This window comes from Odocoileus virginianus, chromosome X (genome assembly GCF_023699985.2).
Source record: "Odocoileus virginianus isolate 20LAN1187 ecotype Illinois chromosome X, Ovbor_1.2, whole genome shotgun sequence".
Taxonomy (NCBI): domain Eukaryota; kingdom Metazoa; phylum Chordata; class Mammalia; order Artiodactyla; family Cervidae; genus Odocoileus; species Odocoileus virginianus.
Genome location: NC_069708.1, coordinates 31,768,872 through 31,781,305, shown reverse-complemented (window position 1 = coordinate 31,781,305; position 12,434 = coordinate 31,768,872).

Here is a 12,434-nt window from a genome sequence, read left to right as displayed (position 1 = left end):
CCACTATCTCCTGGAGTTTGATCAAATTCATATCTTTTGAGTCGATGATGCTCTCTAACCATCTCATCCTCTACCACCCCCTTCTCTTTTTGTCTTCAATTCCTCCTAGCCTCAGGGTCTTTTCCAATGAGCCAGCTCTTTGTATCAGGTGGCCAAAGTATTGGAGCCTCAGCTTCAGCATCAGTCCTTCCAATGAATTTTCAGAGTGATCTCCTTTAGGATTGACTGGTTCGATCTTGCTGTCCAAGGGATTCTCCAGAGTATTCTCCAGCACCACAATTTGAAGGCATCAATTCTTCAGCACTCAGCCTTCTTTAATGGTCCAACTCTCACATCTGTACATCTGTACATGACTACTGGAAAAACCATAGCTTTGATTATATGGACTTTTTTTTTGTCATTGTGATGTCTCTGTTTCTTAAATCTGTCTACGTTTGTCACAGCTTTCCTTCCAAGGAGCAAGTGTCTTTTTATTTCATGGCTGCTCCACAGTGATTTTGGAGCCTAAGAAATTGAAATCTATCACTGCTTCCACTTTTTCCCCATCCATTTTCAATGAAGTGATGGGACTGGATGCCATGATCTTTATTTTTTAAATGCTGAGTTTCAAGCCAGCTTTTTCACTCTTCTCTCACCCTCATCAAGAGGCTCTTCAGTTCCTTTTCTCTTTCTGCCATTAGTGGTGTTATTTGCATATCTGAGGTTTTTGATGTTTCTCCTAGAAATCTTAATTTTAGCTTGTGATTCATTGAGTCTGACATTTCCCAATGATGTACTCTGCATATAAGTTAAATAAGCAGGGTAACAATATACAGCCTTATCATACTCCTTTCCCAATTTTGAACTAGTCAGTTGTTCCATGCCTGGTTCTAATGGTTGCTTCTTGACCCACATGCAGCTTTCTCAGAAGAAAGGCAAGGTCCTCTGGTATTCCCATCTCTATTACAGGTGTGTAGAATATAGTGATTCACAACTGTTAATGCTTATACTCTATTTATAGTTATTATAAAATATTTGCTATATTCCCCAAGTTGTAAGATATATTCTTGTAGCTTATTTTATACAGAATAGCTTATACCTCTTAATCCCCTAGCCTTGAAGTGCCCCTTTCAGCTTCTTTCTCCCCACTGGTAACCACTAGTTTGTTCTCTATATCTGTGAGAAGAGACTCTATTTATTTATTTTTCTAAACTTTAAACTTCCTATTAATGTTTTGTATTGGTGTATAGCCAATTAAAAATGTTGTGTTAGTTTCAGGTGAACAGCGAAGGGGCTCAGCCATACATATACAGGTGTTAGGGGAAGTACACTGACTGAAACCGCTCACCCTGGCCAGGCACCATAGTTACCATGTGCATGAGTTGTTTTATGACAGGAGGTCCTGGTAAGGAACATGGAACTAATAAGCCACCACCAACTGGAAGAGTTCAGGAAGTGTCAAAACATGACACCACGTATCCACCCACCTCTCAGAATCCTTCTCACTGGCGTCCATCTCGGCTGAGCAATGCGTGGGCCACCAGGAAGACCTCTGAATGAGAATGATTGGCCAAAGACAACCTGGAAACTAACCCCATCACCATAAAACCTGAGACTGTGGGCCATGTGGCAGAGCAGTTCTCCTGGGTTCCCTTAACCTACTGCTCTCTGCCTGGGTGCCCCTCCCCAATAAAATCTCTTGCTTTGTCAGCACATGTGTCTGCTTGGACAATTCATTTCTGAGTGAGTTTTTGGGCCCTGGAAGGGGGCCCCTTCCTGCAACAAATGTATCCATTCTTCCCCCAAATCCCTCTCCTATCCAGACTGCCACATAACATTGAACAGATTTGCACGTGCTATACGATAAGTCCTTTTGGGTTATCCATTTTAAATATAGCAGTGTGTACATGAGCTTCTCGAAGTCCATAATTATCCCTTCCTCCTTGCAACCATAAGTTCTTTTTCTAAGTCTGTGAGTAGAAGACTCACTTTATTTTTTAAATTAATTTATTTTTAATTGGAGGATAATTGCCATATATCAACATGAATTGGCTATCAGTATACGTATGTCCTCTCCCTTGAGACTCATTTTAGAGTCAGACACAAATAGATCAAAAATTAAAGGATGGAGAAAGATATTCCATGTAAAGTATAGTAACCAAAAGGAGCTTGTATAGCTGTAGATATCAGGAAAAATAGACTTTAAATCAAAAATTGTTATAAGCCCCCCAAATGACATTATATGTTGATTAAAGGGTCATTTCAGAAAAACAGTATGGTAATAATAAACAGAAATTTTAAAGACTGAGATCATACTAAATATCTTCCATGATTACAATGTAACAAAACCAGAAATTAATAACGAAAGAAAATTTGGAAAATTCATGAATATGTGGAAATTTAATAGTATAATATTAAACAATCAATGAGTCAAGAAGAAACCACAAAGGAAATTAGAAAATACTTTGAGATGAGTGAAAACAAGAACATACAAAAGCATGGAATACAGTGAAAGCATAACAGAGGGAAAATTATATCTGTAAATGCCTACATTAAAAATAAGAAAAATATCAAATCAATCTCAAACCAATAACCTAACATTACAGCTTCTAGAAAAGAGGACATAATTTGACACAAGTTAGCGACAGAACAACAACAAAGAAATTAAAAAACTATAGGTATAGTAGAAACTAGATATAGAAGATCTACAGAAGAAGTTATACCCAAATTTAGCAGAAGGAAAGAAATGCTAAAGATTAGATTAGAATGCAGATACACAAAATAGAGAAAAGAAAAACAACAGAGAAAATCAGCAGATGAAATACTAGCCTTTTTAAGACACCGACAAATTATTAAATTGCCTTAGGTTTAGATTCTTCATAAAATATTGAATAATTATTCAACTCCCATTGGTTTATGAGAAGGAAACGTTATTTCCTTTGGAGATATAAGATTAATCTTGTCTGGCATACTTCTTAAAATTGAGGTAAAACTGACATATGATATTAGCTTCAGGTGAACAATATGATTTGATATTTTGGGATATCATAAAATGACCACCACAATAAGTCTAATTAGTATCCATCAACATACATAGTTACCATTTCTTTTCATGTGATGAGAACTTTCAAGATTTACTCTTAGCAAGCTTCAAATATGCAATACAGTATTATGAACTATAGTCATCATGGTATACATTACATCCCCATTACTCATTTATTTTATAACTGGAAGTTTGTCCCTAGTTTACTTTTTTTTTTTCCATTTATTTTTATTAGTTGGAGGCTAATTACTTTACATCATTACAGTAGTTTTTGTTATACATTGAAATGAATTAGCCATGGATTTACATGTATTCCCCATCCCAGTCCCCCCTCCCACCTCCCTCTCCACCCTATCCCTCTGGGTCTTCCCAGTGCACCAGGCCCGAGCACTTGTCTCATGCACCCAACCTGGGCTGGTGATCTGTTTCACCCTAGATAATATACATGTTTCAATGCTGTTCTCTTGAAACATCCCACCCTCGCCTTCTCCCAGAGTCCACAAGTCTGTTCTATACATCTGAGTCTCTTTTTCTGTTTTGCATATAGGGTTATCGTTACCATCTTTCTAAAGTCCATATATATGTGTTAGTATACTGTAATGGTCTTTATCTTTCTGGCTTACTTCACTCTGTATAATGGGCTCCAGTTTCATCCATCTCATTAGAACTGATTCAAATGAATTCTTTTTAATGGCTGAGTAATATTCCATGGTGTATATGTACCACAGCTTCCTCATCCATTCGTCTGCTGATGGGCATCTGGGTTGCTTCCATGTCCTGGCTATTATAAACAGTGCTGCGATGAACATTGGGGTGCACGTGTCTCTTTCAGATCTGGTTTCCTTGGTGTGTATGCCCAGAAGTGGGATTGCTGGGTCATATGGCAGTTCTATTTCCAGTTTTTTAAGAAATCTCCACACTGTTTTCCATAGTGGCTGTACTAATTTGCATTCCCACCAACAGTGTAAGAGGGTTCCCTTTTCTCCACACCCTCTCCAGCATTTATTGCTTGTAGACTTTTGGATAGCAGCCATCCTGACTGGCGTATAATGGTACCTCATTGTGGTTTTGATTTGCATTTCTCTGATAATGAGTGATGTTGAGCATCTTTTCATGTGTTTGTTAGCCATCTGTATGTCTTCCTTGGAGAAATGTCTGTTGAGTTCTTTGGCCCATTTTTTGATTGGGTCATTTATTTTTCTGGAGTTGAGCTGGAGGAGTTGCTTGTATATTTTTGAGATTAATCCTTTGTCTGTTGCTTCATTTGCTATTATTTTCTCCCAATCTGAGGGCTGTCTTTTCACCTTGCTTATAGTTTCCTTTGTTGTGCAAAAGCTTTTAAGTTTCATTAGGTCCCATTTGTTTATTTTTGCTTTTATTTCTGAAATTCTGGGATGTGGGTCATAGAGGATCCTGCTGTGATTTATGTCGGAGAGTGTTTTGCCTATGTTCTCCTCTAGGAGTTTGATAGTTTCTGGTCTTACATTTAGATCTTTAATCCATTTTGAGTTTATTTTTGTGTATGGTGTTAGAAAGTGTTCTAGTTTCATTCTTTTACAGGTGGTTGACCAGTTTTCCCAGCACCACTTGTTAAAGAGGTTATCTTTTTTCCATTGTATATCCTTGCCTCCTTTGTCGAAGATAAGGTGACCATAGGTTCGTGGATTTATCTCTGGGCTTTCTATTCTGTTCCATTGATCTATATTTCTGTCTTTGTGCCAGTACCATACTGTCTTGATGACTGTGGCTTTGTAGTAGAGTCTGAAGTCAGGCAGATTGATTCCTCCAGTTCCATTCTTCTTTCTCAGGATTACTTTGGCTATTCGAGGTTTTTTGTATTTCCATACAAATTGTGAAATTATTTGTTCTAGTTCTGTGAAAAATACCGTTGGTAGTTTGATAGGGATTGCATTGAATCTATAGATTACTTTGGGTAGTATAGCCATTTTGACAATATTGATTCTTCCAATCCATGAACACGGTATATTTCTCCATCTGTTTGTGTCCTCTTTGATTTCTTTCATCAGTGTTTTATAGTTTTCTATGTATAGGTCTTTTGTTTCTTTAGGTAGATATACTCCTAAGTATTTTATTCTTTTTGTTGCAATGGTGAATGGTATTGTTTCCTTAATTTCTCTTTCTGTTTTCTCATTGTTAGTGTATAGGAATGCAAGAGATTTCTGTGTGTTAATTTTATATCCTGCAACTTTACTGTATTCATTGATTAGCTCTAGTAATTTTCTGGTAGAGTCTTTAGGGTTTTCTATGTAGAGGATCATGTCATCTGCAAACAGAGAGAGTTTCACTTCTTCTTTTCCTATCTGGATTCCTTTTACTTCTTTTTCTGCCCTGATTGCTGTGGCCAACACTTCCAAAACTATGTTGAATAGTAGTGGTGAGAGTGGGCACCCTTGTCTTGTTCCTGATTTCAGGGGAAATGCTTTCAATTTTTCACCATTGAGGGTGATGCTTGCTGTGGGTTTGTCATATATAGCTTTTATTATGTTGAGGTATGTTCCTTCTATTCCTGCTTTCTGGAGAGTTTTAATCATAAATGGATGTTGAATTTTGTCAAAGGCTTTTTCTGCATCTATTGAGATAATCATATGGTTTTTATCTTTCAATTTGTTAATGTGGTGTATTACATTGATTGACTTGCGGATATTAAAGAATCCTTGCATTCCTGGGATAAAGCCCACTTGGTCATGATGAATGATTTTTTTAATATGTTGTTGGATTCTGTTTGCTAGAATTTTGTTAAGGATTTTTGCATCTATGTTCATCAGTGATATTGGCCTGTAGTTTTCTTTTTTTGTGGCATCTTTGTCTGGTTTTGGAATTAGGGTGATGGTGGCCTCATAGAATGAGTTTGGAAGTTTACCTTCTTCTGCAATTTTCTGGAAGAGTTTGAGTAAGATAGGTGTTAGCTCTTCTCTAAATTTTTGGTAGAATTCAGCTGTGAAGCCATCTGGTCCTGGGCTTTTGTTTGCTGGAAGATTTCTGATTACAGTTTCGATTTCCTTGCTTGTGATGGGTTTGTTAAGATCTTCTATTTCTTCCTGGTTCAGTTTTGGAAAGTTATACTTCTCTAAGAACTTGTCCATTTCTTCCAAGTTGTCCATTTTATTGGCATAGAGCTGCTGGTAGTAGTCTCTTATGATCCTTTGTATTTCAGTGTTGTCTGTTGTGATCTCTCCATTTTCATTTCTAATTTTGTTAATTTGGTTCTTCTCCCTTTGTTTCTTAATGAGTCTTGCTAATGGTTTGTCAATTTTGTTTATTTTTTCAAAAAACCAGCTTTTAGCTTTGTTAATTTTTGCTATGATCTCTTTAGTTTCTTTTGCATTTATTTCTGCCCTAATTTTTAAGATTTCTTTCCTTCTACTAACCCTGGGGTTCTTCATTTCTTCTTCCTCTAGTTGCTTTAGGTGTAGAGTTAGGTTATTTATTTGACTTTTTTCTTGTTTCTTGAGGTAGGCCTGTAATGCTATGAATCTTCCCCTTAGCACTGCTTTTACAGTGTCCCATAGGTTTTGGGTTGTTGTGTTTTCATTTTCATTCATTTCTATGCATATTTTGATTTCTTTTTTGATTTCTTCTATGATTTGTTGGTTATTCAGAAGCGTGTTGTTTAGCCTCCATATGTTTGAATTTTTAATAATTTTTTTCCTGTAATTGAGATCTAATCTTACTGCACTGTGGTCAGAAAAGATGACTGGAATGATTTCAATCTTTTTGAATTTACCAAGACTAGATTTATGGCCCAGGATGTGATCTATTCTGGAGAAGGTTCCGTGTGCACTTGAGAAAAAGGTGAAGTTGATTGTTTTGGGGTGAAACGTCCTATAGATGTCAATTAGGTCTAGCTGGTCCATTGTGTCCGTTAAAGTTTGTGTTTCCTTGTTCATTTTCTGTTTAGTTGATCTATCCATAGTTGTGAGTGGGGTATTAAAGTCTCCTACTATTATTGTGTTACTATTAATTTCCTCTTTCATACTCGTTAGCGTTTGCCTTACATATTGCGGTGCTCCTATGTTGGGTGCATATATATTTATAATTGTTATATCTTCTTCTTGGATTGATCCTTTGATCATTATGTAGTGTCCATCTTTGTCTCTTTTCACAGACTTAATTTGAAAGTCTATTTTATCTGATATGAGTATTGCGACTCCTGCTTTCTTTTGGTCTCCGTTTGCGTGGAATATTTTTTTCCAGCCCTTCACTTTTAGTCTGTATGTGTCCCTTGCTTTGAGGTGGGTCTCTTGTAGACAGCATATATAGGGGTCTTGCTTTTGTATCCATTCAGCCAGCCTTTGTCTTTTGGTTGGGGCATTCAACCCATTTACATTTAAGGTAATTATTGATAGGTATGGTCCCGTTGCCATTTATTTTGTTGTTTGGGGTTCACGTTTACACCACCTTTCTGTGTTTCCTGTCTAGAGAAGATCCTTTAGTATTTGTTGAAGAGCTGGTTTGGTGGTGCTGAATTCTCTCAGCTTTTGCTTGTCTGTAAAGCTTTTGAGTTCTCCTTCATATCTGAATGAGATCCTTGCTGGGTAGAGTAATCTAGGTTGTAGGTTATTCTCTTTCATTACTTTAAGTATGTCCTGCCATTCCCTTCTGGCCTGAAGGGTTTCTATTGATAGATCAGCTGTTATCCTTATGGGAATCCCTTTGTGTGTTATTTGTTGTTTCTCCCTTGCTGCTTTTAATATTTGTTCTTTGTGTTTGATCTTTGTTAATTTGATTAATATGTGTCTTGGGGTGTTTCGCCTTGGGTTTATCCTGTTTGGGACTCTCTGGGTTTCTTGGACTTGGTTGGCTATTTCCTTCCCCATTTTAGGGAAGTTTTCAGCTATTATCTCCTCGAGTATCTTCTCATGGCCTTTCTTTTTGTCTTCTTCTTCTGGGACTCCTATGATTCGAATGTTGGGGCGTTTCACATTGTCCCAGAGGTCCCTGAGGTTGTCCTCATTTCTTTTGATTCTTTTTTCTTTTTTCCTCTCTGCTTCATTTATTTCCACCATTTTATCTTCTAACTCACTTATCCTATCTTCTGTCTCTGTTATTCTACTCATGGTTCCCTCCAGAGTGTTTTTGATCTCATTTATTTCATTATTAATTTTTAATTGACTTTTTTTTATTTCTTCTAGGTCCTTGTTAAACATTTCTTGCATCTTCTCAATCTTTGTCTCCAGGCTATTTATTTGTAACTCCATTTTGTTTTCAAGATTTTGGATCATTTTTATTATCATTATTCTAAATTCTTTTTCAGGTAGATTCCCTATTTCCTCCTCTTTTGTTTGACTTGGTGGGCTTTTTTCATGTTCCTTTAGCTGTTGGGTATTTCTCTGCCTTTTCATCATGTTTAGATTGCTGTGTCTGGAGTGGGCTTTCTGTATTCTTGTGGTCTGAGGTTCCTTTTTATTGTGGAGGTTTCACCCAGTGGGTGGGGTTGGACGATTGGTTTGTCAAGGTTTCCTGGTTAGGGAAGCTTGTGTCAGCGTTCTGGTGCGTGGAATTGGATTTCTTCTCTCTGGAGTGCAATGGAGTGTCCAGTAATGAGTTTTGCGATGGGTCTCTGTGTTAGGTGTGACTTTGGAGAGCCTGTATGTTGACACTCAGGTCTATGTTCCTGCGTTGCTAAAGAATTTGCGTGGTATGTCTTGTACTGGAGCTTATTGGCTCTTGGGTGGTGGTTGGTTTTGGTGTAGGTATGGAAGCTTTTGGATGGTCTCTTATTCCTTAATGTTCCGTGTAGTCAGGAGTTTTCTGGTTTTCTCAGGATTTGGGCTCAAGTCTCCTGCCTCTGGATTTCAGTTTTATTCTTCCAATAGTCTCAAGGCTTCTCCAACTATACAGCACTGATAATAAAACTTCTAGGTTAATGGTGAAAAGATTCTCCACCGTGAGAGACAATCAGAGAGGTTCACAGAGTTACATGAAGAATAGGAGAGGGAGGAAGGAGATAGAGGTGAGCAGGAGGAGAAAAAGGGGACTCAAGAGGAGAGAGACAGATCTACGCAGTTATCTGTTCCCAAAGTGTTCTCCGTAGCCCAGACACCCACAAAGATTCACAGAGTTGGATTGGGAAGAGAAGGGGAATGGAGGAAATAGAGGTGTTCTGAGGTAGAAAACAGAGAGTCAAAAGTGGGAGAGTATCACCACACTCCTGAATAGAAATGGGAACTGAATATTGGATTCTTAAATGACCAAAATTTATATCACATACTACTGAAAAACAAAGATTGAAAATCTAGTGTAGAGGTTAGACTCTTTGAAATACAATATTTAAAAACAAAAACACACACACAACAAAAAAATTTAGAACTGTATATGAAGTTCAGTTTAAAAATAGGGTTTCTCTCTCTCTTTTTTTTTTTTTTTGGCAAGGTTATAGTGAAATGAAAATGAAAGTTAAGGAATAATAGAGGAGTATTAGAGGACTCTAAAAGGAAATAGGAGAGAAAAACAAGAAAAAGAAAAAAGAAAAAAAAAAAAAGAAAAAAAAATTTTTTTTCCCTAATTAAAAAAATCGTAAAAATATATGAAAATGAAAGTTGAGGAGTAATGGGGGAGTAATAGGGAATTATAAAAGAAAATACAAGAGAAAAAATTAAAAAACAAAAACAAAAAAAAAGGGAAAGAAAAAAAAATTTTTTTTTTAATTAAAAAAAAAATATGTACATATATATCAAGGAATTTCTCTGAGGTTGTTGCGGTCAGCGTAGGTTCAGTTCAATTTCAGATAGCTCCTCTTTCCAGCTTACACTTCTCGATATCTGTAGGCCCCTTCCCGTGTAGTTGGTGTTACCTTCAGGGATTTTAATCTGTTGCACCGGTCCTTTCTGAAGCGGTTCCCTTTGTTTATTTGGCTTCTGTTTGCCGTCTCTTTGGTGTCTAATTTCCGCCCTGACACAGGCGGGCGGAGGTGATCTCTTATTTAGGTTCTCTAGTTCAGTTCAGTCCTGCTACGGGGAGGGCGGGGCGCTGCAGACAGATACCGCTCTGTGTGGATAGCACTCACCGTGTTCCGGCCACACTGGGTTTGCCCCACTCACGGGTGTCAGTGCTTTCGCCGTCTACACTGCTCAGGCTCCCGGCTGCTCTATATGGAGCGGGCCCTGCGTTGAGTGCGGTTCCAGTTTTCGGGTACTCCACAAAAGCGCAGATTCGGTTGCTCCTGCGTTTTGTGCCTTCCCCGGCCTGAGCGGTTCAGGCAGCCAGAGGCTTGGGCGTACTCTCCCGGGTGCAGCACGCCTTTTCCCTCCGCGGCGAGCGGCCCAGGCAGCCAGAGGCTTGGGCGCAATCTCCCGGGTATGGCGCGCTTTTTCCCTCCGCGGCCCCAGCGCGCACCACCAGTCGGGTCTCAGGAAGTCTTTAGCTAGAACCCGGAGGACTGTTTGCAGTGTGGGAGGGGGTGGCTTCTCAGGGGCTGAGTTTGCCCTTTTCCCCTCCCCCCTGCCTCCTACCTCCAGCGGGGATGGGCCGGCTCTTCTCTGGAGATTCTCAGTCCCTTTGTTTTGCGAACCGCCGGCAGTGTGTTTGGGCCAGTTAATTTTGTCCCTTGCTATCCCACAGTTTAAAAAAGCTCCCTCCGATTGCTCTCAGGGTCTTCGGGCCGGTCCTCACCCTAAGCAATGCCGCCCGCTCCTCTCCGTTCCGCCCCGCTTGTTGCTGGCGGGTACGGGCGTCTGGGGTACTTTTCTGCTGGGAGTTGCTTTTAGGCACATAATCTGTGGGCCTTGTTTAATTTTTCCTCCCAGTTAGAATGCCGAAAACTTCCCCCAGTCCCGCCAGTGAGAGGGTTTCCTGGTGATTGGAAACTTCCTCTATTAAGACTCCCTTCCTGGGACGGGTCTCTGTCCATAGCTCTTTTGACTCCCTTATTATCGTTTATATTTTGTCCTACCTCCCTTCGAAGACAATGGGCTGCTTTTCTGGGCGCCTGATGTCCTCTGCTAGTGATCAGAAGTTGTTTTGTGAAATTTGCTCAGCATTCAAATGTTCTTTCGATGAATTTGTAGGAGAGAAAGTGGTCTCTCCGTCCTATTCCTCAGCCATCTTCCCTAGTTTACTTTTAAATATTCTGTTCTTCCATATAATTTTCATAATGTGAATGGAGAGGTTATTTTAATTTATTTTATGTTAAAACAAAAAAAACCAAAAACCAAAAACTAGACAAGGAGCTTCCCTTGTGGCCCAGTGGTCAAGAATCTGCCTACCAATGCAGGAGACACATGTTCAATCCTTAGTCCTAGAAAATCCCACATGTCAAGAAGCAACTAAGCCCATGCCCCGCAACTACTGAGCCTATGGTATAAGTCACCGCAATAAGACTGCACACCACAACTAGAGAGTAACCCCTGCTGGCCACAGCTAGAGAAAAAGCCATGGAGCAATAAAAACCAAGCATAGCCAAAAATAAATAAATAATAAACTAGACATATCTATGAGAAAAAATGAATTTCTACTTTATGATTTTTAATTATATTCATTTTAAATGGAATGTATTTATCAAGAAGTTTTAGTTTTACAGGAAAACAGAGCTTTGTCACACATCACCTTACCCCCTCCCCCAGTTTCTCCTATTATTAGTTGAATTAGTGTGATATTCTTGTGATAACTGATAAACCTACACTGACACATCATTATCACCCAGAATCCATAAGTTACATTAGGGTTCACTCTTGGCATTGTACATTCTATGGGTGTGGACAAATGTATAATGACATGTATCTACTATTATAGTCAGTCAGTTCAGTTCAGTTGCTCAGTCATGCCCAACTCTTTGCGACCCCATGATTCACAGCACGCCAGGACTCCCTGTCCATCACCAACTCCCGGAGTTTACTCAAACTCATGTCCATTGAGTCAGTGATGCCATTCAACCATCTCATCCTCTGTCATCCCCTTCTCCTCTGCCTTCAATTTTTCCCAACATCAGTGTCTTTTCGAATGAGTCAGTTCTTTGCATCAGGTGGCCAAAGTATTGGAGTTTCAGCTTCAGCATCAGTCCTTCCAATGAATATTCAGGACTGATTTCCTTTAGGATGGACTGGTTGGATCTCCTTGCAGTCCAAGGGATTCTCAAGTGTCTTCTCCAACACCACAATTCAAAAGGATCAATTCTTCAGTATTCAGCTTTCTTTATAGTCCAACTCTCACATCCATACATGACTGCTGGGAAAACCATAGCCTTGACTAGACGGACCTTTGTTGGCAAAGTTATGTCTACTTTTTAATATGCTGTCTAGGTTGGTCATTACTTTCTTTCCAAGGAGTGAGCGTCTTTTAATTTCATGGCTGCAGTCACCATCTGCAGTGATTTTGGAGCCCCCCAAAATAAAGTCTCTCACTCTTTCCATTGTTTTCCCATCTATTTGCCACGAAGTGATGGGACCAGATGCCA